At 37.6% G+C, this 26,111-nt stretch overlaps 1 protein-coding gene across 1 annotated transcript in view; it reads right to left on the bottom strand.

The window, feature by feature from the left end:
* C10H2orf88 (chromosome 10 C2orf88 homolog) overlaps positions 1 to 18,447 on the bottom strand; it is an 84,759-nt gene extending 66,312 nt beyond the window's left edge. Inside the window, exon 1 of the mRNA XM_058549424.1 lies at positions 18,395 to 18,447. The gene's annotated coding sequence lies outside the window, so the exon portion shown is untranslated. The remainder of the gene's footprint in view (positions 1 to 18,394) is intronic.
* Positions 18,448 to 26,111: the final 7,664 nt, after the last annotated feature.

Here is a 26,111-nt window from a genome sequence, read left to right as displayed (position 1 = left end):
AAGAAAGAGCTCAGTCTAAAGTAGCTAGGCGAGAAAGAAAGCTAAAAGAGGTCAGGGGATAGTTTGTAGGTTAGAAGAAAAGAAGAAGGATCAAAGAAACTAACGGTTGCAATGAGATGTTAAGGGCAGGAACAGAGGAAGACAGGGAATCTGGCATTTTGGTTCAATAAATCGATCAGATAATACTCAAACTGGGTGAAGGGGAGTGAAAGAGATTATTAATAATCACTCCAGGGAGCGGGTGTGCACTGGGATGACCCTAAGCTGTGCAGTTGTCCTGTCAACAATCTGTGTGCTAGACACTGTGCTAGACACTGGGGATAGGGGGCAAAATGAGGCGGAAGTGGTGCCTGTCATCATGGAGTTTACAGTCATATGGGAATGACAGACATTGAACAAGAAATTATAACTGTGATGAGTGTTGCTAAAAAGAGAGGTGAAGGAGCCATGAGAGTTTATTATAGAGGAAACCCATGTCTTCTCAGAGGTCAGCAAAGGGTCCCCTTAGGAAATGACATTTAACCTGAGACAGCAAAGATCAGTAGAAGCTTGAAGGTGAAGACGTGAAGTCCGAGTGTCCAGCAGAGGGAAGAATATTTACTGAGGCCTTGGGATAGGAAAGAACATTATGTTTGATTTCTAAACTCTAATAGATTTTTTTCAAATCCTTATGGTCTTTTTCCTGTTGTTTTCTTCTCTTATGGTTTATATTCCTTCCTTCATGCCTTTGAACATTTTAAACACACTTTGTAAACATTCTGTTTGGGTTGTTCTACTCTTTCAAGCTTTGGCTCCTATTTCTTTCTTCTGCTGACTCTCAGGCGTAGTTGTTTGTTTTACGGTATGATTTATAATTTTTGATGACGAGCTCGTCATCAGAAGAGAGTTCTCTGTGGGGGAAGCAGGCTACAGGGTGCTTTTCTTTTGTCTCAACTTGAACAAAAGAATTGGATTCCTCTTTAGGTTGATTTCTCAGCTTCAGGTCCCTCTACACAGGCAATGTGATTTCAGATTCTCCATCTGTGCCTGGCACAGACCTCGGGTTTTAATATTTTGCAGGTGATGTTTTCTCATTTATGATCCTGGGATACTATAAACCTTTTTGTTGTTTATCTGGGCTGATGGGCAGAGTTCCCTTAGCCTTCATTTCAAAGTCAGCACAGCCCTTTGTGATTCCCAGATTTATCTAAACGGCTCAGTTCAAGCTTTCCTCCTACAGTCTGCAGCCTGGACCCTCCTTCCAGGGCAGTTAGAACCAATTCCAGCTTTCAAGGCCTGTATCTGGTTGCAACAATTCTCTGAGCTGTTTGAGCATAAGATTCTGCTTAGCACTCTGACTTGGCGTTCCCCATTTAAGTCTGATACTTTGGGGACTCTCTTTCTTGCTTTCAGCCTCAGCTACATACTTAAAGAAGTTTTAAGCATATTTTATTCTGTGTTTAGAGCAGAAGATTGAAGAATTCCTTTGTATCAGCTCATATTATAACATGCTAAATTCTGAGAAGTGTTTAAAAAACATATTCATTCATCCAAAAATATTTATGGAGCACCTATGATGTTCTAAGTATTACAGGACTGAAGTGTAGAAGGTGAGGGCAGAGGGGCATGAGACTACATTGAAGAGTGAGACAGAGTTGTGTAAATTATGCTAAGAATCTGGATTTTTATTCAGAGCAAATGGAAGCTATTGAAAGAATTTAAGATAAGTTTGCACTTTAAAAATGCAGAATGGAGAATGGATTGGAGCCCAAAAAGAGTAGATGTGGGGGTAAGTGTCCAATAGTCCAGTGAGTGATGATGGTGGCTTGATCCACACAGTGAGGACAGATAAAAGTGAATGGACTTAAGAGATATTCAGGTAATTAATTTAGTAATAATTGCTTATGGACTTAACTGGGAAAGGGATAGGAATGAGTCTCAGATTATTCTTAGGTGCTTGGCTTGTGTATCTGAGTAGTTGTTAACACTATCTAATGAGATAGAGAGCACAAGAAGCAGGAGCAAATTTGATGGGAAATATCTCAAGTTCAGTTTTGAGCATACTGAGTTTTAAGGCACCAGTCAACCTAGTAAGCAGTAGGTTATCTGGGTTGGGGACTCAGAGCATAAGTCTGAGCTGGAAATAAAAAGAACACTGAATTATTTGAAGTAAAAGAGATTTCCTGAAGAGAGAGGGTAGAGCAGAAAAAGAAGAGAGTCTGTGATCCACCTGGAGGGATTCCATCACCTAATGGTTGGGTAGAAGTGAAGAAGAGCCAAGAAAAGAACAGCTGGAGGGAAAAGTTATATCAAGGATGACTTTTTTCCCTTTACCTGGGATGGATTGAGAATATTTATTTACTGATGGGAAGGACACCAAAGAGAAAGACTGAAGTTACTATAGAGAGGAAGGACGATGGCCAACATGAAGTTCCTGAGAAGTTGGAAGAAGATGGGGATTAAGGGCAGAGGTAGAAGGATTGGCGTTTGACAAGGCACAACATTGTAACAAGAGGGAAGGAAGACAGGATGGGTACAGATGCAGATAGGTTTGTAAAGTTGATTTTTGAAAGATTGTGGTCATTCTTCTCTGACAATGTGTTATTTTCTCTGTAAAGGAGAAGGTGAGCTCATCTGCGTCATGTATTAGGGTAGGTAGAAGGACAGAGGCTTGAGGAGATGGAGAGTGTACAACTGAATTGACTATAAAGACACAATGACATTTCCAGGCAATGTTGACAGCTCAGAAATCTGCTAGTTCATATGATTTTTCTAACTAGTGTTCTTCAGCCTGGGTACAAACACAGAGAAGGTGGGTAGCTGGATTCATCCAGTTTGGGCTTTGTCAGGCTTGGGGCTTTGCCAGACAGGTGCTACAAAAGGACAATGAGAAAAGGTAAGTTGGAATATTAACAGGAAAGTGCCTAAGATGATGGATTATGGAATATAGACTGACTAAAGGAGGAAACTAAATACAGGAAGGAGATAATGAGAAGATAGTAGAATGGCGCTATAGTCTGAATGTTTGCACCCTCCCTTCAAATTCATATGTTGAAACCCTAACTCCCGAAGATGATAGTATTAGGAGGTCCAGGGCCTTTGGGAGGTGCTTAAGTCATGAGGGTGGAATCCTCATGAAGGGAATTAATGTCCTTATAAAAGATGCTCCAGAGAGATTCCTAGCCCCCTACTGCCATGTGAGGACACAGAGAGAAGGTGCCAGCTATGAACCCAGAAGAGGCCTCTTACCCAACTATGCTGGCACCCTGATCTCAGACTTCTAGTCTCCAGAACTGTAAGACATAAATTTCTGTTGTTTATAAACTACCCAGTCTGTGATATTTTGTTATAACAGCCCAACAGACTACGACACACGGCCAATGCACTTAAAGTTGCAAGTGAAGTACTGATAGATCCAAGTGAACTAACCAAAATGATCAGGGTCTATATGAACTAAGAATGTGAAATTTGTAGAAGTGGCTTCAAAGGTGGTTTCAAAACTCATCACTTTCCAATGATGAGTTCCAGAGTCTGATTCTGGGAATGGAAGCTGCATTAGTCAGAATAGCATAAGCTATTCTTCATTAAAAGATTGACTCCAATCTCAGATAAAAACCTCAAATAAAACAAAGTTCTATTTATCACTCACACATAGCTTCCATGTTTCAATGGCAGGGGATGAGAATACTGCACTACGTTCTTAAATGCTTTGGTCTGGAAGCAAAACATGTTACTTCAGCTCACAGTCCTCTGTCCAGAAGTAGTCATACGGCCCTATATATTTGCAGAGGGGCTGGGAAATTTGAAGGAGCACATGGATATTCAATGAGAAACGAATGTCTCTCCATAGTAGCTGAGATGGATGAAGGAGGAGACAATTAAAAATAAAGTGATTATGGAATGTCATTCTTGATGATTGCCAGAGTTGCAGTGGAAAGGAAAACTGAATGAGGCGCTTAGCCTTCAGTGAAGGGGAGGGCAGTTGCAAGCTGGTAGATGAGAGCAATGAAAAGTAAGAGCGTTAGATGATGAGTCTTAAAGAAGAGCAGGATTTTGTCCCGGGTAGAGAAGCAAGTGCCCAGGAAAATGCATTTGGAACAATAAAGAAATCTATCACGTAGGCAATAGGAATCCAGCCATTCCACTAGACCCCATGGGAACTAGGACTATTGCCCAATAAGGTCTTGTAGGAAGATAAGAATGGCCATACAGCTGGTCCTCACAAACACAGAACATTGTTTGGGTGGTAGGAAATTATTTCTGAATAGTAATTGATATTTTTCCTGGTATTTCTTTTTCCTGTTTTGTGTTTGCCCCTATAAATACCTAGTTTGTGCTCATTGCCTTAGGGTCTGAAACCCTACCCCTAACTTCTAGTCTACAAATAATCTAGGGCGTGAAAAGAATGGAAAGGTGTGGTACACAGAACAAAGATGCCCACGTCCTAACCCCTGGAACCTGTGAATTTGTTAGGTTACAAGGCAAGGTGGAAATGAGACTGCAGATGGAGTTAAGATTACTAATCAGCTGACCTTAAAATAATGAGATTTTAATGTAATTACAAGGGTCTTTGAACGTGGAAGAGGGAGGGCAAGGAATCTCAATGTCAGAGGTATGCAACGTGAAAAGACTTGACTGGCCATTGCTGGCTTTGAAGATGCAAGGGGGCCATGAACCAAGAAAGGTGGGCCATATTTAGAAGCTGGAAAAGGCAAAGAAATGCATTCTCCCCTAGAGAGTTCAGAGGGAGCAAAGCCCTACCAACACTCTGATTTTAGCCCAATGAAACCCATTTCAGACTTCTGAACTCTAGAACTATAAGATAAATTTGTGTTGCTTTAAGCCACTATATTAGTGATTATATGTTACAGCAGCAATAGGAAACTAACACAGAAGGCAAAGAAAAAGTTTTGTGAATTAGAAATTTGAGAAGGGAATTATCTGTGAAGAAGAAAGGGTAAGCAATATCAGAGTACAAGTGATGATAAAATGGATATTAATTAACAGCAGAGGAAAAAGTCCAGTACCCTGCTCTCTGGGCCAACACACAGGCAGGCAGCAAACTCCCTGAAATGAGGTTCTGTGATCTGTGCTTTATACCTGGTAAAAGAGCAAAAAGTCAGAAGGCTCCTTTATTAGTCTCACGAAGAGTTCATTATATTTTGGCCAATAGTACTTTGTCCTCTTTTCCAGTGCTATACCCATAATATCGTTTTTGTTTAGTGTGGTAATATTGTAATGTGTCAACCTGGCTACCCTGAACTAAATTTCTTGGGTTTTCCTTTCCTGTAGGTTAGGATGGACCCCAGAAGAGATTCTTATGGGCTATGTGGAGGGCAGAAGTGAAGAGCGGCCATTTTGTAGCTCAGCCACCTTGTCACTTATCTAGTGACTCTCCCTATTGGTGTGAGGCAGCAGCTGCTGCCGAAACTGCTTCCCTTTCCCCGAGATCTTCTTCGGCTTCTCTGACTCCTGAGTCAGGTGTGGTTGTTTAGCTCCATCAAGTAAGACCTGGCTTCTGCAGGCCACCCACACCACCGAAGTCAGAGGCAGCAAAACTGACGTGGGTTTCAGTCCATCTCAAAGCTGTGGGTTCTTGCTGGTTCTTGCTCTGTCCCACATTACATCCATCTCTCCTTCCCAATCGCCTGTCTTGTGGACTTCCAGCTCCAGTATCAGATGTGAAGACAACAGCCTGACAGAGACTGCTTAACCAGCTCCCCTAGTTATGTAAGGTCAAATTCCTGTAATAATCCCTTTGAATATGATATGACACAATATGATATGATATGACAAGAAAATGTATATATATATATACACCCTGCTCTTCTGAACCTTTGAGTTCCCATCATATTTGTTTCAGATATTACCAAAAATTCTTTTCAATGTCTTTGATTTGCAGGAATTATATTTAGTGCCTCCATGGATTATTATCCTGGTCATTTACTCTTTTAACTTGTCCCTCACTGTCTTTGAATACTAATACTAATACTAATACTTGCACCAGCAGAATTAGAATGACTCATATTCAGATAAAGTAATCATTTGTTTCCTACTTAAAGCTATCTATAAAATGCCCCTCCTCACCTCTCATTTAACCCCCTCCCAAAAGCCTCGAAAGGATCATTCAACATACATAACTCGGATATAATGCTAATAAGGAACCACTGATCCATGAATAAATTATGAATAGTGACAGAAGGCACGGCAGTGTTTGTGATTCAGCTAAATAGACTCTGCTGGCAAGAAAACATCCTGTAATCAATCCTTTGATTGCTGGAAATCATGGTTCAAAATAAAAACTGAAGTAATCCTGTACATGCAGCCAGAAACAAAAGAACAAACACTTGCAAATTTAGAACTCCAATTCCTGGGCCCCTCTTAAACAAAACTTAAGTTGCATGGAAAGAGTGGGGGATTTCGTAGTTAGACCGGCCTGGGTTTAAATCATGGTTCTGGCATTCATAGCTCTGTGACTTTGAGCCAATGATCTAACTTTTCAGAAGTTTTCTTTTCTACAAAATGGCAATAATAGTACCAGCCTCAAAGAATTGCAGAAAAGATTAGAAATAATACGTAAAACTTCTGGCACATAAAAGGCACTAGGGGATGCTACCTATTATTATTCAACACCTCAAATAGCACACTTATCCCCTTTGTTAATAACTTTAAAAAATATATCTCTGAAAATTATGTCTGGAAAATTCCTGCAGGTGCATACATACTTTCAATTGCTTAAGCCTACTCATCTTCCTTTCCAGTCGCAAGATCCACATTCACCAAACCTTTTTCTACAGTTTGAGGTCAAACTAAAGCAATGGAGGAGCTCACCCTCTTCATGGATGGGGGAAGATGGAAGCTCTGACAGGAACACTGGGGCCTTAGAGAAAGCAAGGCCCTAGTCCATAATCAGAGAGTTGCTGCTTCAGTAGCTGCACCAAGCGCTCAGTCACAAGACAGGGGAGGACAAAAAGAGGGCAGGTCCTTCCTTCCTGGCCTAAGTTGGAGGTGGGTGGGTGAGTAGACTGCTTTCCTCTCTGACTGCCTCCAACCGTTTTCCCACCTTCTTCCGCAGGTTCCCACGGTCAGGCTACCACGCCAGAGAATTCCCAAAGTGAAAATACACTGACAGCTGTGTTTGGAATCTATTAACAACATTTTAACATTTGGCCCTGTGTGTTGAATGGGCCAAATTTGACCTTGAAATTACAGGAAACTTATTCCCAAAAGACTGAATGAAAATGAAGAGATCACATAAATAAGAATGACCCCAATATGAAGTGAAATTATGGATGAAGAAAGGAAGACATGAGAACAAAACATTATCTTTTTACAGGCAATAGTTTAAAAAACTCTGGGGCCAAAGTACAAATCTTTACTTTTATAATCTTAAACAAAACTCTGTTTTCCTCTACTTATGCTATAAGGCATCCAAGATGCCTTCTGATTCTTGCCACATGTTTTATTATTATTTTAGTTTAGTATTTAATGACTTTTTTATTGTAAACATTCATTTATTGCCCTGATATGCATATCTGCACTATCTGTATACTTTCTACCTGTGGTCTGAAATTTCTGTAGATGCATGGTCCAGAAGAGCATCATCTTTATGAATAGAGATGGTATTATAGTCCTAAAAATGAAAAACTGACAACAGAGTAATTCTAGTACTTTCCTTTCCTTCTGCTTATAGCAATAAGCCCAGTATAAGTGAAATTCTCTTCACAGAAGTTAGAATTAGACAATAGAACTCTGGTTTTAATAGCCAGTCCTCTTCTCTGATCAGGTACAAAACTATCCCCAGAACAAGAAGATTACATGTTTACAGATCAGATGGACAATGATTTCTTAAAAGGCTATTATTCTAGGTTGGCAAGGATTTTGGGGAAACAGGCACTTTTGAACACTCCTGTTAGACATCTAAATCAATACATCTTTCTGAAGAATAATTTGGAAAAATGACTCAAATTCTTAAAAATATATTTATTAAAAATGTGTGTCTTTTAAAAATACATTTATGTATTTACAAAAAGATTTACCATCAAGGATATGTTTTGAAATGTTATTAAGACAGAAATTTGAAAGAACCCAAATGTCCTACAATGGAATATTGGTTAAATAAACTGTCAAATACGCAATATGGCATAATACTATATAATCATTAAACGATAATGTGTAGAAAATATTTAGTGACTTTGGAAAATATTCACATAGTAGTCAGTTAATTTTAGTTTATTTACAGAGTAGATAAATCAAAATGTTAACAGTAATTATTACTAAATGAAGGGATTATGAGTGATTTTTAGTTTATTTTTTGTACTTACTATATTTTATAAATTTTCCCTGATGAATATTCATTACTTTGTAATCATATTCTGTCAACTATTAAAGGCTATTTTAGAAATCCAGAATTTAAAGCATATTTATATTTCTGTTTATGAAAATTATGAAAATAAATTTATGGAATTTATTTATATTTGTGTTTATTATTAGAATCATGAAATTTCATAGTTGGAAGGGTTCACAGGGATATTCTGGTACAAACTCTAGATCCAAAGTTTGGCCTCTAGAAATTTAAGAAAGATAATTTATATCATCGATCAGGCTTTTTGTAGTCACTAATGTAAATTATTACCTCTTTAGTCCTTAAAAAGGTTCCACTTAGGCCACTTGTTATTTTTTTTTTAAATAAAAGAGGATAAACTCTACTGGTTTGATAAAAATAAATTATCTTTTACTCTAAGAAACAGAGGAAAGAGTTTCTTACCTTTGATAGCAGGTCACTTGTAACATATATCAGTACAGCCTGAATATATTCTTTTGAATTGTTATCAAAATATCATTGTGTTATGATTTCTGAGAGAGAGATTTTCTGGAATACATTCATATATGATGTCAAACTGGAAACTCTGGTAATAATTTTTTTAGTCTTTTAGAAATAAACTTAAAATGAACTTCTGTTTTTGTCCCTGAATGCAAATATGTACCACTGATAAGTTATCTGACTTACATGGCATTAAAAGATTTCTTTTTATTTATTTTTTTGTGAGGAAGATCAGCCCTGAGCTAACATCCATGCTAATCTTCCTCTTTTTGCTGAGGAAGACTGGCCCTCAGCTAACATGTGTGCCGATTTTCCTCCACTTTATGTGGGACGCCACCTCAGCAAGGCCCGACAAGCGGTGCATCAGTGCGCGCCTGGGGTCCGAACCCGGGCTGCCAGCAGCAGAGCGGACGCATTTAACTGCTACACCATGGGGCCAGCCATTAAAAGATTTCTTTTTAAATGCAATACAACCTTGAACTTTCATAGGCATTTCCTATTCTTGGAAATACTAAGCAAAAATTCAGTTTTCAAATTGTGTGGATGGTTCTTCTATTAACGGGGTAGCAACTGTACAGTAAAAATACCAAAGTCTTTTCATAAAGGATACACCTTCAAAACAAGATTATTCATTTATTATACATTTTTTTTTACTACCTACTATGTGCCAGGTACTAGACGGTGGGGATACACCTGTAGTAGGCCAGAGTCTCTGCTCTCTAGGAGCCTACAGAATAGAGTGGATAAAAATTAGCAGGCAATTAGATGATAGTGTGAAAAGTACTATGCTAAGATAAGTACTAGTGCTAGAGGAGAAGTAGGATAGGACACTGGTAGAAACCATTTGCAGGACCTGTTCAGCTCATATACTTTTCCCTGGGAACTGCCTTCTACCTTTGCATCACAGCCTTGTCTATACTACACACCTCCAACTCCAGCCACGGATCACTGGACAAGGGGTACATACCTGACCCAGGCTGGAACTCATCCCAAGAGAAATCTGATCAGTTAGCTGTGGCAGTTGAATAAGTATGGTTATGTAAAATCAGAACCAAGGTGGTTGTTTGAGGTGAAATACAAATAGAGAAAAGAAGGCTGCTCTGCAGAAGTCTGGAAAGGAAGACTCAATACACTTGGGAAGAATCTGCTTCCAAGGTGGCTCACTACTGTGGCTGGCAAGTTGGTGCTGGCTATTGTCAGGAGGCCTCAGGTCCTCTCCACAGCACTGCTTGAGGCATGGCAGCTGACTCTCCCCACAGTGAGCAATCCAAGAGACCAAGGCAGGAGCTGTAATGCCGTTTATGACCTTGTCTCAGAAGTCACATACCATATCTTTTGCTATATTTGTCACCAGGCCATCCCTGACTCACTGTGGAAGGACACTATGGAAGGCTTTCCTCACTTGTGAACAACTGGCAAGAAACCCAATTATCTGCCTAGACTAGGACTTTAAAATAATAATATTGGCAATGACAACAGCAGCTAGTGCTGCCATTGAAAGGGGCAATATCAATCTCTCTCAGAGTGGCAGGTAGGTATGAATAGGGAGGAAAAAGGGAGAATGAAATTAAATGTGCCCACCATACACCTGTTAAGAACTACTTTGGCTAAGTAGTGTCATGACAGGGGTGCCATACAATCAGGCCAAAGGCCCAGAGTCACAGCTCTTCATGGCATGAGAAGTTCACTTTCTTTGGTTCTTGGCAAAATGAAACCATTGTCAGGTTTTGTATAAGCATATGGAGTTTAAGGAGAGGCTTTAGGGCAGACTGAACCCCTTTGTAGTAGTCCTAAATTGAATCATAGTTCTCAAGAGTTCTAAGATTTAGGATTTAAGACTAAGGACTTGATCCTAAAACTTAGGAATCTGGGGAGTTTTATGACTTTCCGGGAGTAACACTGATTTTTTGGATGCCTACCTTTCAGCATCATAGACACAGTGATCCTCAATTCTCCACATTATGTGCACAGTCACTATGTTTTCAGAGCAAAAATATATGATATGATTTGACAATGGACAGGATATTCGAAATTAGAACTGTCACTGAAATCCTTACCCTGCTCTTGGATATATTAACTAGTCCTTTTACAGTTTTATGTACATAGAAAAACAACTATGGGAGAGTATAAACAATTAATAGAATTCCACAATTTTCAGGGATAGATGGGTTCTAAAGGAGCTCAATACATTTTTTAGGTGTTCATAGACAAAAAAAAAAAAAAACCTTCAGGATAGGATTGAATTTTGTGTGTTTTGTTTAAATATAACCCATTATATTTAAAGAAATATACACTATTTTATATTTATCACAATTCTCAGAGGTGAAAAGTCTAAAATAGTTTATTAAATAACATAAATTCTGAAGGACTCCAGAGTCAATGGAGGTAAACGATCTCCAGTGACAGGAAAAATAAATAAAAAAATAAAGGAAAAGAAACAGAGGACAAGAAAACATTTGCAGTGGGTTTCCTGAGTACACTGGAAGATCAGTTCAGATGTCACCTGGGTCCTGAGAGGGTCTGTGAAGTCTCAAACAGAAAATCAAGACAAAGGGCGGATGCGGTGTGCACAGTCAACTACATTAGACTCAGATTTAGGGCTTGATGTGACTACAGTGACCCCTGCTGGAGCTTATCTTTTTATTTTTTAACTCAGGAACCTAAATCAGGGCTTGTGTAAGGATAAAAACAATTTTCATAGAATAATTGCATTTGAAAGATGGGAGAATATTTAGAGAACATTTAGCATTATCTCTTTAATTCATAATTGGTGAAACAGGCCTTTGGGCTGGAGAGGTTAAATGCCTTGCGCTTTACAAGCAAGGTCACAGAACTAGAATTACCAGGAAATAATGACATCTGCCCAGTTCTTAGGCCTGTTTATACAGGCAGAGTTTTCTATCACAACAAGTAAAAGTATCTATAACATATAAAATGAGGAGGCCGAGCAAAATCTCAGGAACTTACACTAATTTTAAAATAAATTATTTGCTTGATTTGGTTAACTAGGACTTAATTTTGCTGAAAAGAGAAATTTCTAATTGATACTAACTTTTGACACTTACATTTTTCTTTCCTCTTTGGCCTTTATGAGTTTATACAACTTCATATCAGACTCAAATTTACGCTTGAGAAATGTTAAGTTGAATGTTGTTGGAATGTTAAGTTGTTCTGTCCTTCACTAGGTTACCTATGTTCTCCATCTCTCCTATTTTGATATTTCTAAAATATTTCTTTGGGCTTGACTATGCTTTTTATGTCCTTTCCCATTCTTCACCTCTAAAAAACTTTTGATAATGTACTAAGAAAAAGGACAAAAAGGAAATAACACAATGGTAATGGTTCTTATACTGGGATTTTCTGGAAAACCTGACTCTGATTCTTACCCTCTACTCAGTACACTGAGGTCACCCATTCCTGAGTGCCCTTTGCTTCTTCATCTTTCTTCCCTCAGTCACCTTCTCTCCTTCCCCGCTCCATAAGTCAGAGTTCCTCAGACATATCGTGACCATGGGGTTTGTGCATTCATTCTCCTGTTACTAAACTAGAAGGCAAAATCCTGGTCCCTGCTTATATTCTTAGGTAGTTATGGAAGCTTTGGCAAAGCCACTTTACTTCTTCCACATTTCAGTTCTGTCATCTTTCAAATGGGTATAATAATATTAGCTATATTTACTTCACAGTGTTTCAGTGAGGATCAAATAAGATAAAGCATTTGAGAGAGGTTTGAAAAATATAAAAAATTATGTGCAGATTAGTTTTGAGACATTATTTTTATTATTTTCTTTGTAATTTTTTTCTCTCTCCAACTATTCAAGCAGCTAATCAGATTATTTTCTATTTTTTTTGCTTCTGGAATTTTTTGCATGGAGAAATCTTCAGCTATCTGAGGTTAAAAAATTTTTCTTACCTTTTATATAAAAGATTATGTTAGGAGCCCTGAAGAAGGAAGGAAGAAGAGCATTTTAAGTAAAGAGAATAAGATAGAAGTTTGTCCCATTCAGACTAGAAAGATTATAGAGGTTTATTGGCATCATGACCAATGAGGACACTGCAGAGCCTACTCTGAGGCTGCCCCTGAGGAAGGTGGCAAGACCTCAGGGTGGAAGACTTCATGACGTATGGTTTAAAACATGACTGTCCACTTTGCCTGGCAGAGATAGACAAAAGTACAGATCCGCACTGATTCACCGGCAAGTGGCTATTTGGCCATGGAGTCAGGGGCTTGAAGAAACAGGATTAGCAGATTGGTTCAAAGGAGATCTGAGGAAGAGTTACATGGATGGGCCTCTCAGAGTGGGCAGAGTGAGAATATTTGTGTCCCATAAAAATGATTACTACAAGGCATCCACAGAAGAAGAGATTCTCAATAATCAAGTAAACAATATGACCAAGCCTGTGGATGTCAGTTAGCTGTCTTCCCCAACCATCCTGATGCTTGTACAATGTGCTTATGAACATAATGGTCCGGGCAACAGTGTGGGCTTAAGAACATACGCTTCCCCTCAGCAAGGCTGATCTTGCTACTATCACTGATGAGTGCCCATCGCACCAACATCAGAGAACACCACCGAACTCCTAAAATGGCACCTATCTCAGAACCTGCTAGCCACCTGATGGCAGATGGATTACACTGAACCTCTATGATCATGGAGGAAAAGATACTTAACCTGGATATGAATTTGCCTTCTTTGCCTATAATATTTCTGCTAGCACCACTATCTATGGACTTAGGGACTGCCTCGTTCACTCTCCTGAAACCCCATAAAATATTGCTTTTGACTAAGGAAATCCATTTAAAGAATGAGAGTTGAAGAAGTGGTTTTATGTCCATAGGAAGAAGCTGACTTGATAAAATGGTGGAATGACCTACTGACAACTCACTTATATTGCCACTTGTGGTACTGGAGAGCTGTCACACAAGTTATTCTATATTCTCTGAGCCAGCAACCAATATATAATGCTATTTCTTCCAAAGCAAGAAAATTTAGATGTAAGAACCAAAATGTAGAAGTAGCGATGGTTCCTTCTTTTTAATTCCTAAAGACGTATTCACACAGCTTTTGTTTCCATCCTCACAATATTGTGCTCTTAGTTTCCAAGGGAGGAATACTTCCTCTAGGAAACAACAGAAGGGTTCCATTGAATGGAATCTGAGACTGCCATATCAGCCACTTTGGGTTCCTTACACCACTGAACCAACAAGCAGAAAAGGGGATTACTGTATTGGCTGGGGCAATTGATCCTGATTATAAACTAGAAAAAGCATTGATACTACACAACAAAGGGAGGGAGAACTCTGTCTGGAAGCCTAAGGATTCTCATAGCAACTCTTAGTACTCCCAAATCCATGGTAAAAGCTATTGGAAGATAAGAGCAACCCAAGCAAAGCAAGAACCACTAATGGTTCAGATCTTTCAGGAATGAAAGCCTAGGTCACCATGACTGATAAATAATCACAATTAGCCAACGTTAGCTGACAAAGGGAATAAGGGAAGGGTAGTAGAAGAAGGGAGTTGCAAATACCAACTACAGACCATAAACTGTATAGAAATCAGGACTGTAATCATCATGCATATTTTCCAGTTTTTCTCTTTTCCCATTCTTTCCTGAGGTTTTCCAGGATTTGAATCTAATTATGGAATAGGCCTGGATCTAGAAGCAATGAGAGGTACTGGGGATTGACCTTGAGGGGATTCATTATCCTCCGACAAATCAACTACCTCAGGTACTATTATAACAGGTTATCAGGCAAAGAGAGACTAAGATTATCAGACAGAGGAGGAAGGATTGCTTCTACTGACAACTAAGACTCAGTGAGATTTGGGGACTCAAGGTAGCTGGATTCATTAGAGCCTACCCAAGTATTTCCATTCTCAGGATCTCACGCTCCTAACTGATGCCTAGAAAGTCTGCATTACAATGCATAAAATTCACAAACTTAGGTTTGTCTTTTGGGTACCCCAGTCACATTGGTACAAGACATTTTTTTAGAAACTTTTTGATTCTGTGACAGTGCCTTGAGCTAAAAATGTAAATCCTTGAGTTTGTCATTTCCGCAAGCTTTCCAGTGCAATCAGAACCACCCCCACAGCCCTTATACTCATAATTTTCACCATGATATTTTACAGACATTTACTGTAACAGCCAGTCTCCTAAAGTCTTGTCATTGAAAGGCATTTGATTCCAGGAAACAATTGGTGAAAATCTGAGGAACATTTTGTCACTGCATGGTATGGACTCCCAGTGTCCTGTGTTCCATTGACAGTAAGGTCATTACTGATTTCAAATCTAATCTATGTGTACATTAATGCCCACTATATGCTTATATTATATGATAGGTGGCTTGGGTGGAAGAGGGATACAAATGAAGGCAAGAAGTGGCCCTTGACTTCAAGTATGTTGTGATCTTATAATTAGTAGCTAATGGAGTTCTGTTAAATTCCAGAGAGCAAATAGCATTCTCTGAGCTGCCCCATTCCCTCTTCACTAGATGACCAGTGGGTACTATATTTGTGAAGTTGAGTTAGGGAGGAAAGAAGCTATTTCTTGGAGTCCCAAGTAGTGGCCTCATATTTCTCATAGAAACAATGTTATAAACATAGGTTATGCTTCCACACTAATTCCTCAAAGCTTATTGAACCCAAAAGATTCCTGAAATACAGTCCTATTTGTATATAAAATATAGTACATTTCTGGCAAGATTATGAGTAGGTTTTAATTAAATAACATAGAAAACTAATTACCATCCAGATATTGTTTCTATTGTAAAATGTATTTCAAATCTAATATAAGACCTTAAAAACGTCCTTCCCCTTTCCCTTCACCCGAGCATACATATCCCACTCTGGCCTCCAGCTAAAAGGAATCCTCCTCTCCTGGTCACCTCCCAACGATGCAACATGGTCTGGCAATAAAGGAATTCCCCGAGTAGCTGTAATGAGAAGGGCCCCTGGCGGCTTGGGGAATTTTTGGCAGCAGGAGTGGGAGGCAGAAGATGGGCTTTACAGTCCATTTGACTAGGAAAACCAGAGTTGTCCCAAGGCCTCTTCAATGCATTGCGTGCACACTGATCCCCAGTAGGAGGCCACCAGAGGCAGCATTCACTCCCTTTGTTCCAAGAGAGAATCCTCTTCTCAAGGATACCTTTCACTTCTTTCACAATCAACATTTTACAGAATGCTAAGGAACTTGCTGAGGGCCACTCAGCAAGAAAGTGTCAAAGCTGAGGTTGAAAGTCAGGTCTATCTTACTCCAAAGCCCATGGTCCTTCCTCTACATTCTTCAGTACTTTCCAGGAAAATACAATCACTTTAAAAATAGTCTACAAGTGGCATTTTCCACCAGTTTATCAAGATAAATGAAATTGAGCCTTACTTCAAGCTTTCTATTAACTTTTGAGAACCATGGTCTCAAACCAGACAGCACATTAAAATCACCTGGAAGCTTTAAATCACCTGGGCTCTAGTCTAGACCAATTAAATTAGACTCTCTGAGGGTAGGGCTTTTTTTTTAGGTTCCTCATTTGATTCCAATGTACGCCCAGGGTTGAGAACCACTGGTGCAGTATAATAGAAAGAAAACAGGCTCCCAAGTCTCAGACCAAGGCTTGAAATCGGAAAGTATAATTTGCCGGCTGTGAGTTCTAGTAAGGTATTTAATTGCTTTAAATGTTCTATTAAAGAAAATTCATGAGGATTAGAGAGAATGTATTTGAGCATCTCACATTGTGTCTGGCGTATGGTAGATATACAATAAATGGTAGCATTTAAATTGGACACTGCTGTAGTGGGAAAGAAGTGGGGTTGGAGTTGGATAGACATGGTTTCAAATCCCAGTGCCACCATTTTTAGTTTTAGGTAAGTTAAATGTTCTGTGCCTTAGTTCCCTAATTTGTATAATAGTTAAAATAATTCCTATCTTACAGAATTGCTGTGAGAATTAAATAAAATGTTTGTGAAACACTTGGAACATTCCTTCCATTGTCTGTAACTGCATTATGCTAGTAATACTGCCATTGAAAACAGTCATAGAATGTTCCTTACATTTAGAAATGTCCTATTTTAGATGTGGAAATGTATAGGTTCTGTGTTTAGTATAATAAATTCAGATAACAGTATAGATTCTATATTTATATATAGAATAAATATATATCTATTTATTCTATACTATTTTCTACTCTACTGTAAAATAAAGCATCAAGATTTGGTGGTTGGGTTTGATAAAAGGGCTTATTGAAAAGAGGGAAAGTGAAACCTACTGGGTCAGTGAGCAGGAATAGAAATGTAGGCACCTGGATTCTTTCATCCACGCTATGAGGAAGAGCAGTTTCCTGGACCTGACCCAAGTGCAGATCAAAGTGGCCCAGAACACAGGTGGAAGCCAGGCCAGACTGTCACCACTGCTTTCACGAAATTAAGTCTGGAACAGTCACTAGCTGCTTACATCTCAGTGTAGCCAATGCTATTGTAGTAGGGAGTTGCAATCAAGATAGAATGTGTCAGCAGTGTTAAAACAAACATCTCTGCTCCATGTTGAGAGCAAAATCTATAAATAGTAGATCTGGTCACGGCTCACACCAGACCCTTGTGTAATTATCTGTCTTCAGAGGATGTGCCTGGCACACAGGACTAAAGAACCTGGAAGCATGCCTGATATATACAAGGTACTCAATAAGTGTTCCTTGAATTGAACGGACCGGTGTCCTCTGCCTGGAACGCTTCCCCGACTGGAACTAGAGGTTAACATTTATTGAGTCTTACCAAGCCCTGTACTAGGCACTTTATATAGAGATCATCTCATTCACCTGGCAAACTCCTGCCCATCCTTCAAGATCTAGCTCAAATGTCACCTATTCTGTTAAACCTTCCTGACTCCTCAGGGAGAGTCTGCTGTGTGTCTGCACTGACAGCTCTTTGCTCAGTCTTCAGAAGAGCACTTACCATCTTCTACTTTAACATATCTGTTTACAAGTCTGTCTCCCCTACTGGAATGTGAGGTCACCAGGGGCATCATGTCTTCATTAATTTTTTTGTTACTGGTACTTAGCCCAGGACCTGATGAAATTAATTTCCAAAACACTCCTGCAATTCTGCTGACTAAATAATAAGTCACATTGAATACATTTATTGAAAAAACTATATCCTTCTACACATAAAGCCAGCTAATATTTTTATATAACTGAGGAAGAAGGACAACTTTTTTTGGGGTGAGGAAGATTGACCTTGAGCTAACACCTGCTGCCAATCCTCTTTCTTCTTGAGGAAGAGTGGCTCTGAGCTAACATCTGTGCCCATCTTCCTCTATTTTTGTATGTGGGTCACTGCCACAGCATGGCTTGATGAGTGGTGTAGGTCTGCGCATGGGATCCAAACCCACGAACCCCGGCTGCCAAAGTGGAGCATACTGAAATTAACCACTACACCACTGGGCTGGCCTCAGGACAATTTTTATATAACTGAGGAAGAATAAATTCTATATCATAGAATTTGAACTAGTGAAGAAGTGGGATATAAGGACCCATTGGCACCTACCAGCTGTGAGAATCAACACCTCACAGGACGTGCCTAATATATTTCCCCTAGCACCTACCTTGGGACCAAACTAGTGTTCTCAGGATATCTGTATTACCTGGTAACCATCTTCTGGCAGGACCTACAGGCTGCAACAAAGAAACAGAAGCATGAGAGAATTTATGCACAAACACACAAACACAGAGCTCCTTTTTTATCACCTGAAATCTTAAACTATTATAAAATGGTGAAATAACACTTGCCTTATAGTTGTTTGAGGATTAAAGGAAATAATGTATATGAAGTACCTGATACAGTGACTAATTTATTGCTAGCTAAAAAAGTGGTAGCTATTTTATTATCCTACAACCAGGCAATACTCTATGAACCTTCCAGCTTTCTGACTCCTTTATTCCCACTGAACGGTGTGGAGTGGGCAGTTTGGTGAGAAAAATTCCTTGACTCCCAGGTGTTTGACATGAGCAAGTGGTTGAACGGTGGTGTCATCTATTGAAATGGAGAAGACTAGGTGGGGAGGAGAGGACTGGCAAATCAAGAGTTCTGCTTTGGCTATGTTAAATTGGAAATTCTTATTAACTATCCAAAAGGAATGTGAAGTACACTGTTGAGTATGAGTCTGGAGTAAACATCAGCAAATATTTAATATTAAAGGTCATGGGATTGGATGAAATATCTATGGGGAAAGTATACATACAATGAATGTAACTTTTCTTTTTTTCATAGTTATAAAATCTACTCTGTTCTAAAATCTGCTTTTTCCATTTAGTATATTATATTTATCTTTCTACGTCAGTACATACATATAGATTTGTCTAGAGATACTGCAACTTATTTAATTTATTTCTAATTTTTGGATATGTAGATTATTTTCAACTTTTCAACGTTATAAAGTCCACAAATATTTTTGAGAGTTTGGGCAAGTTGATCTGAGGTCAAAATCCTAGAAAATAGAATTGCTGGATCAAATGGCATGGCATGTTTAAAATTTTGAAAGACAGCGTGAAATTGCCCTATAAAGCGGATAAAAATTAACATTTACACTCCCACCAAGAGGGAAGGAGGGGGCTATTTTTCTGTGCTTATTCCTCACACTTGAAAGAGAAATAGTATTTCACTAATATTTTCATTTTATTCTAACTTACCGGTGAAATTGAACATCTTTTCATAGGTTTGTTGGAAATTTGTATTTCTTTTTTGCCATTTTTCTACTGGGTTAACTTTTTTTCTCATTTGGGGTTCTGGATTGAAGGTAAGAAGAAATTTAGCCTTTTTCCTGCCATAATTGTTTCATTTTCCCTTCTTTGTTCTATTGTCTTCTAAGGGGACTTCTACCTCAGGCCAAATTTGGTTATCTGGTACTGTACTTGCCTTCCTGCTGTAAACAATGAGAAAACAGGATAAAATATACAAAGCAACTGCTTCAGAAATTGGACACAGGCAGAATAAGACTGTGATCCCTAAGAGATGGGAAACAAACGATGTGATCCATAGAATTGCCCTGGAGGCACATTTTGGATCACAGTGCAGAAAAGGGAAAGCCAAGCAGAGTACAATAATCTTGCTAAGTTGAGGAAACAGAGATCAGAAGTTGGGGAAGGTGAGGACACTGGATATTGTGGGGCAGAAAGGAGGAATCTACGCAAAGAAAGACTCTAGAAGTCTTCAGTCTCCTTGAACCTGAAATAGGCTGCAAATGAATAGAGTGAAACTTCACGGGCTAGGCAAAGAACAGCTGGAGAACTGTAAGTTGAACACATCTTCAACGTCACAAAGGGCTCCAAGTTCTGACCTGCCAGAGTAGAAAGACTTGTTGAGTACCCAGGGCATTCAAAGACCTTAGAAAGGTCCTATATTGGTAATTGGACTAAACTAGGCCTGCAGTAAAGGCTACTGTAGATCCACCCTAGCAAAGCTTGAAAGTCAGCCTCAAAAACATCAAGCTGATCTACAAGTAACTTAACTGCTTGTGTAAACCAACTTCAACACTTTTAAAGGAAGAGAATGAAATTCAGACAGTCTACAACATAAGATTCACAATTCCCTACACCCAATAAAAAATTACCAGACATATAAATGAGCAAGAAAATGTGACTCCTAACCAGGAGAAAAGAACAGTCAATAGAAATAGATGAAAAAAAGACATAGTGATGGATTTTGAGGACAAAGATTTTAAAACAGTCATTAAAATATGCCCAAAGTTTAAAGGAAAACATAAACATAATGAGGAAAGAGATGGAAGATATAAAAAAGAACCAAATGCATTTTCTAGAGATGAAATACAATATCTGAAATGAAAATTTCACTTGATGAGATTAATAGATGATTAGAGAGTTCAGAAAGAAAATTAATGAACCAGAAGAAATAGCCACAGAAGCTATCAAAACTGAAGCACAGCAAGAAGAAGAGAGTGAAAAATAATACAAACAGAGCCTCTGTGACCTATGGGACAACATCAAGTTGTGTAATTAACATATGTCCAATTACAATCCCAGAAAGAGATGAGGAAGAAAAAATATTTGAATAAACAATAGCTGTATTTTTTTTCCAAATTTGATGAAAACTATAAACCCCAAAATCTAGAAAAGCCAGTGAATACCAAGCAGGATTAACACAAAGAAAACCACATCAAGGCACATTATCATAAAATTGCTGAGAACCAATGATAAAGAGAAAATCTTAAAAGTAGTCAAAGAAAAAGACACACTACATACAAGAACAATAATAAAAATTACCATTGATTTCTTGTTGGGAACAACGCAATCTAGAGGACAATGAAATAAATAACGTCTTTAAAATGCTTAAAGGAAAATGTTAGTAATAGAGAATTCTACAGCCAGTGAAAATATCCCACAAAAATAAAAGTAAAATTATGCCTTTTTCAGACAAGCAAAAGCTGCCAGAATTTGTCACCACAGTCCTGAAATAAAAGAAATGTTCAATAATTTTTTTTAGGCTGAAGGAAAATTATTTCATATAGAAACTTCCATCTACACCAGTGGTTCTCAACTGGTGACAGTTTTGTCCTTCAGGGAACATTTAGCAATGTCTAGAGACATTTTTGGTCAGCACAACTTGGGGGAGAGTTGTTATCAGCATCTAATAAGCAGAGCTAGGGATGCTGCTAAACATCCTACAGTGTACAGGACAGCCTCTCAAAACAAAGAATTACCCAGCCCAAAGTCTCAAGAGTGCTGAGATTGAAAAGTCCTGGTTTATACAAGGGAACAAAGAGCACTAGAAATGATAAACATATGCATAAATATGAAGACTTTATAAAATTCATAGAAACTTGACTGTATAAGGCAAAAATAATAACAATGTATTAGGGAATTTATAAAGTAAGTAGAGGTAAAATGTATGACAGCCACCACACAAAGGATGGGAAGTATATTGTTATGAGGTTCTTACATTATATATGAAACAGTAAAATATTATTTGAAGGCGGACTGTGATAAGTTAAAGATACATATTATAAACTCCAGAGCAACCACTACATGAATAAAACAATCAGGTATAGTGAATAAATCAATAGTGGAGATAAAGTGAAACACTAAAAAATACTCAATCTGAAAGAAAATAGAAAAAGAAGAAAAATGGAACATAGAACAAGTGGGACAAATAGAAAACAAATAGCAACACACTAGACTTACACCAAGTCATACTGATAACTGTATTAAATGTAAATAGTCTAAACACTCCAGTTAGAAGGCAGAGGTCGCAAGGCTGGATAAAAAAAGCAAGACAATTATATGTGGTCTACAAGAAACCACTTTAAAAACAGAAACATGGGGCTGGCCCAGTGGTGTAGTGGTTAAGTTCACTCACTCCACTTCGGCGGCCTGGGGTTCACCGGTTCAGATTCTGGGCGTAGGCCTGCTCATCAAGCATCAAGCGCACTGCTAATCAAGCCACGCTGAGGCGGCGTCCCACAAAGATCAACTAGAAGGATGCACAACTATGACATACAACTATCTACTGAGGTTTTGGGGAGAAAAAAGGAAAAAAGGAGGAAGACTGGCAACAGCTGTTAGCTCAGGGCCAATCTTCCTCAAATAATAAATAAATAAATACATACACAAATAAATACATACACAAATAAATAAAGAGGCATATTAAAAAAATAAAAAAAATAAAAACAGATAGGTTGAAAGTACATGGATAGAAAGATATACAATGAAAACACTAATCCTAAGAAAGCTGGAGTGGCTATATCAATATCAGACAAAGCAGATTTCAGGACAGGGAATATTACCAGAGATAAAGAGGACATTTCAAAATGATAACAGAGTCACTTTAATTCATCATGAAAGTATAACAACCGTAGACATGTATGCATCCAATTACAGAGCTTCAAAATACATAAAGCAAAAACTGACAGAACTGAAAAGAATAATAGTCAAATTCATCATTATAACTGGAGGCTTCAACACTCCTCTCTTAGTAACTAATAGAATAAGTAGACAGAAATAAGTTACCATATATAAAACTTAACCCTACTTGACCTAATTGACATTTATTGAATCATACACACAACAAAAACAGGATACACATTCTTTTCAAGTTCTCATGAAACATTCACATCTGCTGGGCCATAAAACCAGCTTTAATACATGCAAAAGGATTGAAACCATACAGAATATAGTCTCTGATTAGAAAAGAATTAAACTAGAAATCAGTATCAAAAATACATCTAGAAAGTCTCCAAATATTAGGAAACTAAACAATATATTTGTAAATAACCAATAGGTAAAAGAAATAATTAGAAAATATTTTGCATTGTGCATGCCTTTGAGGTTTTCTTTGCCATGCTGAAATTTAAAATTTTGATCTAGGCACATTTATCAAGCCACAATAGAAAAGATTGATAAACGTACCTACTTAATTTTAAATTTCAGTGTGGCAAAGAAAACTTCCAACAAATTCATGCACATATACATGATTAGAATGTATGACATCCACTTCAAAATTTACATCATGGTATATAAAAACCAGTCACATTTTCTTCTCATACTTTTCTGGTTGCATTTTTGAGATTTAAATTTTTGATGAATATGAAATTATCCCTGCCTTCACGGAGCTTACAGTCTAGTGGCCAGTAGTCCATGTGGCTATCTACCTGTCCCAATACCAATACATAATCCATTTATTTAATGGTCTACTTAAAATGACACTTTTATCACTTACGTAGTTTTCTTACATGCTTGGGTCTAATTTTCACTCCTTTTTTCTGTTTCACTTCTCTTTTCATTTCCTGTCAATACCTTGATATTTTAAATTGATATTTTAAATTACCAGTCTTTAAAATGTTTTCATATCCATTAATGCTACTCCTCTCTCACTTCTCTTCCTTATCAAAATTTACCTAGCTATTCTGAAATGTTTGTTATGTTTAAAAATTGATTGCTATTTTAATCGGAAATTATATTGCATTTAAGGACTAAACAGAATGACATTTATACAACACTGAGTCTTCCTATTCAAGAATAGGGCATGTCATTCCACTTATTATGAGTTTTAATATTTTCTGCATATGGAGCAAGTGGTTCTTTACCCTGGTTGTACATTACAGTTACTTGGATGGTTTCAAAAAATACAGATGTCTGGGCTCCATCACCAAAGGCTTAATTGGTTTGGTGTGGAGCACAGGCATTGTGATTTTATTAAGAGCTTAACCCCAGCCAGGGTGAAGAACTACTAACATAGGGCCTGCACATTTGTAGCTAAATTCTCTTTACGTGTTTTTATTTGGTTTGGTTTAGTTTTGGCTGTTATTTTGAACGGCATCTTTTTTGTTCATTCTATTTTCTAATTGATTATTCTTTGCATAAAGAAAATCTAGGATTTCAGAGTGTATTAATTTTGTAACATGCCACCTTACCAAATTTGTTTCATATACTTTTTTTCAGTTGACTCTTTAAATTTTTATAGGCATTAAATTATATCATCTGCAAAAATAAATGACAATTTTGCCTTGTCCTAAATTTATGCCTCTTATTCTACTATTTTGTCTACTTGTATTGGCTAATAATTCCCTAGAAACAACAAGTAATAGTTATGATTGAATGTATCCTTAACATATTTCTGATTTTAATGAGAAGATGTATAGGGTTTCATCACTAAGCATAATACTGGTTTATCACTTAAAGAAAACATCCATCTACTCATATTTTACTGAAGGTTTTTAAATAAGGTATGGTCCTAATTAAAGGACTCCTATTTAAATTCTGTCAAGAGCTTTATAGGAATCTCCCCTCCTTTTACCTATTAATATGTTGAAAGACGTGAATAGATTTCAGATACTGAACCACATTTGCACTCTTGGAATGACCAGGCTTGGTTACAGCATATTATTCTTTCAATGTACTGCAGAATTCTACTTGCTAATATTTAATTTAAAAATTTGGGTCAATATTCTTTTCTTGCTTTCATTGCCAGGTGTTAGTATCAATATTATGTTAGCTTAAAAATTTTTGCAAGCTTTCTGTATTCATTTTTATTTTTAATTTATTAAAATTCTATAACAGTGGTTTTCAGAGTATTTAGATTGTGACCCAAAGTGAAAAATGCAGCTCTAAAAGGAGACCTGGTATAAATATATACATTGAAACAAAAGTTTCACGTAATAATACTTGCCTTCTACTGTGAGTATGCACTCCATACTATTCTATTTCAGTAAAAAATGCTAATCTCAAAACACTATTTTGAAAAATACTATCTATCCTTTAAGGATTTGGAAGAATCATCTATAAACTGGCACTTTTCAGAGAATAGCTCTCTGGTAATTATTTCACTTTCTTCCTTGGTTATGTTTTTTCTAGAAAATCTGTATCACCTTAATTTCACACAGGTCTTCAAATGTATTTGCACAATACTTTTGCAGTATGGTTTTTTGTGTGTGTGTGAGGAAGATTAGCCCTGAGCTAACATCTGTTGCCAATATTCTTCTTTTTGCTGAGGAAGATTGGCCCTGGGCTAACATTGTGCCCATCTTCCTCTTCTTTATATGTGGTACTCCTGCCACAGCATGGCTTGATAAGTGGTGCGTAGATCTGCACCCGGGATTTGAACCTGCGAACCCCGGGCCGCCAAAGCGGAGCGCGCAATCTTAACCACAACGCCACTGGGCTGGCCCCTGCAGTATGCTCTTTTAATTCTTTAATTCTCTGACAGTGTCTGTAAATCACTTCTCTTTCTCCTAATTTAGAATATTTGTGCCTTCTTTATATTGATTAGCTTAGCTAGGATATTATGGTTTTTTTTTCTCCTTAAGGAAACAGGTCATACATAGATTTATATTATCTATTCTGCTTTGCTGTTTCTGACACAATTTCTGATTTTACCTTTTTATTTTTCTTCTGCTTTTTAATGTTTAATTTGTAGTCCATTTTGTATTTCATTTTCTAATTTTTGGAGTTAAATAGTATGCAATTTTCATTCTTTCTTATTTAGTAATACACGTTTGAAGCTCTGAATATCTGCTGAACACAGAGGTAGTCGTGTCCTACAGCTTTCAGAATGTAATGTTTTCATTATTATTTTCTGCATAATGTTTTAATTATTATTTTGTACATATTCTGCAACATCATTTTTATTTCCAATTTGAACCAAAGGGTGTTTTAAATAATTTTTATATTTCCAAGTGGTAGACACGTTGATTTTATTTTGGTCATTCATTTTTGTTTAATTACACTGTTATCAGAGAATGTGGTCTGGATTATTTCTAATTCTTGGAATTTATCGAAAGTTTTTTTTTTTTTTTTTTTGTGGGCCAACAT

Source organism: Diceros bicornis, chromosome 10 (assembly GCF_020826845.1).
Source record: "Diceros bicornis minor isolate mBicDic1 chromosome 10, mDicBic1.mat.cur, whole genome shotgun sequence".
Lineage (NCBI taxonomy): Eukaryota > Metazoa > Chordata > Mammalia > Perissodactyla > Rhinocerotidae > Diceros > Diceros bicornis.
The sequence above is the reverse complement of the archived record's forward strand: the minus strand, read 5'-3'. Positions and strand labels throughout refer to the sequence as shown.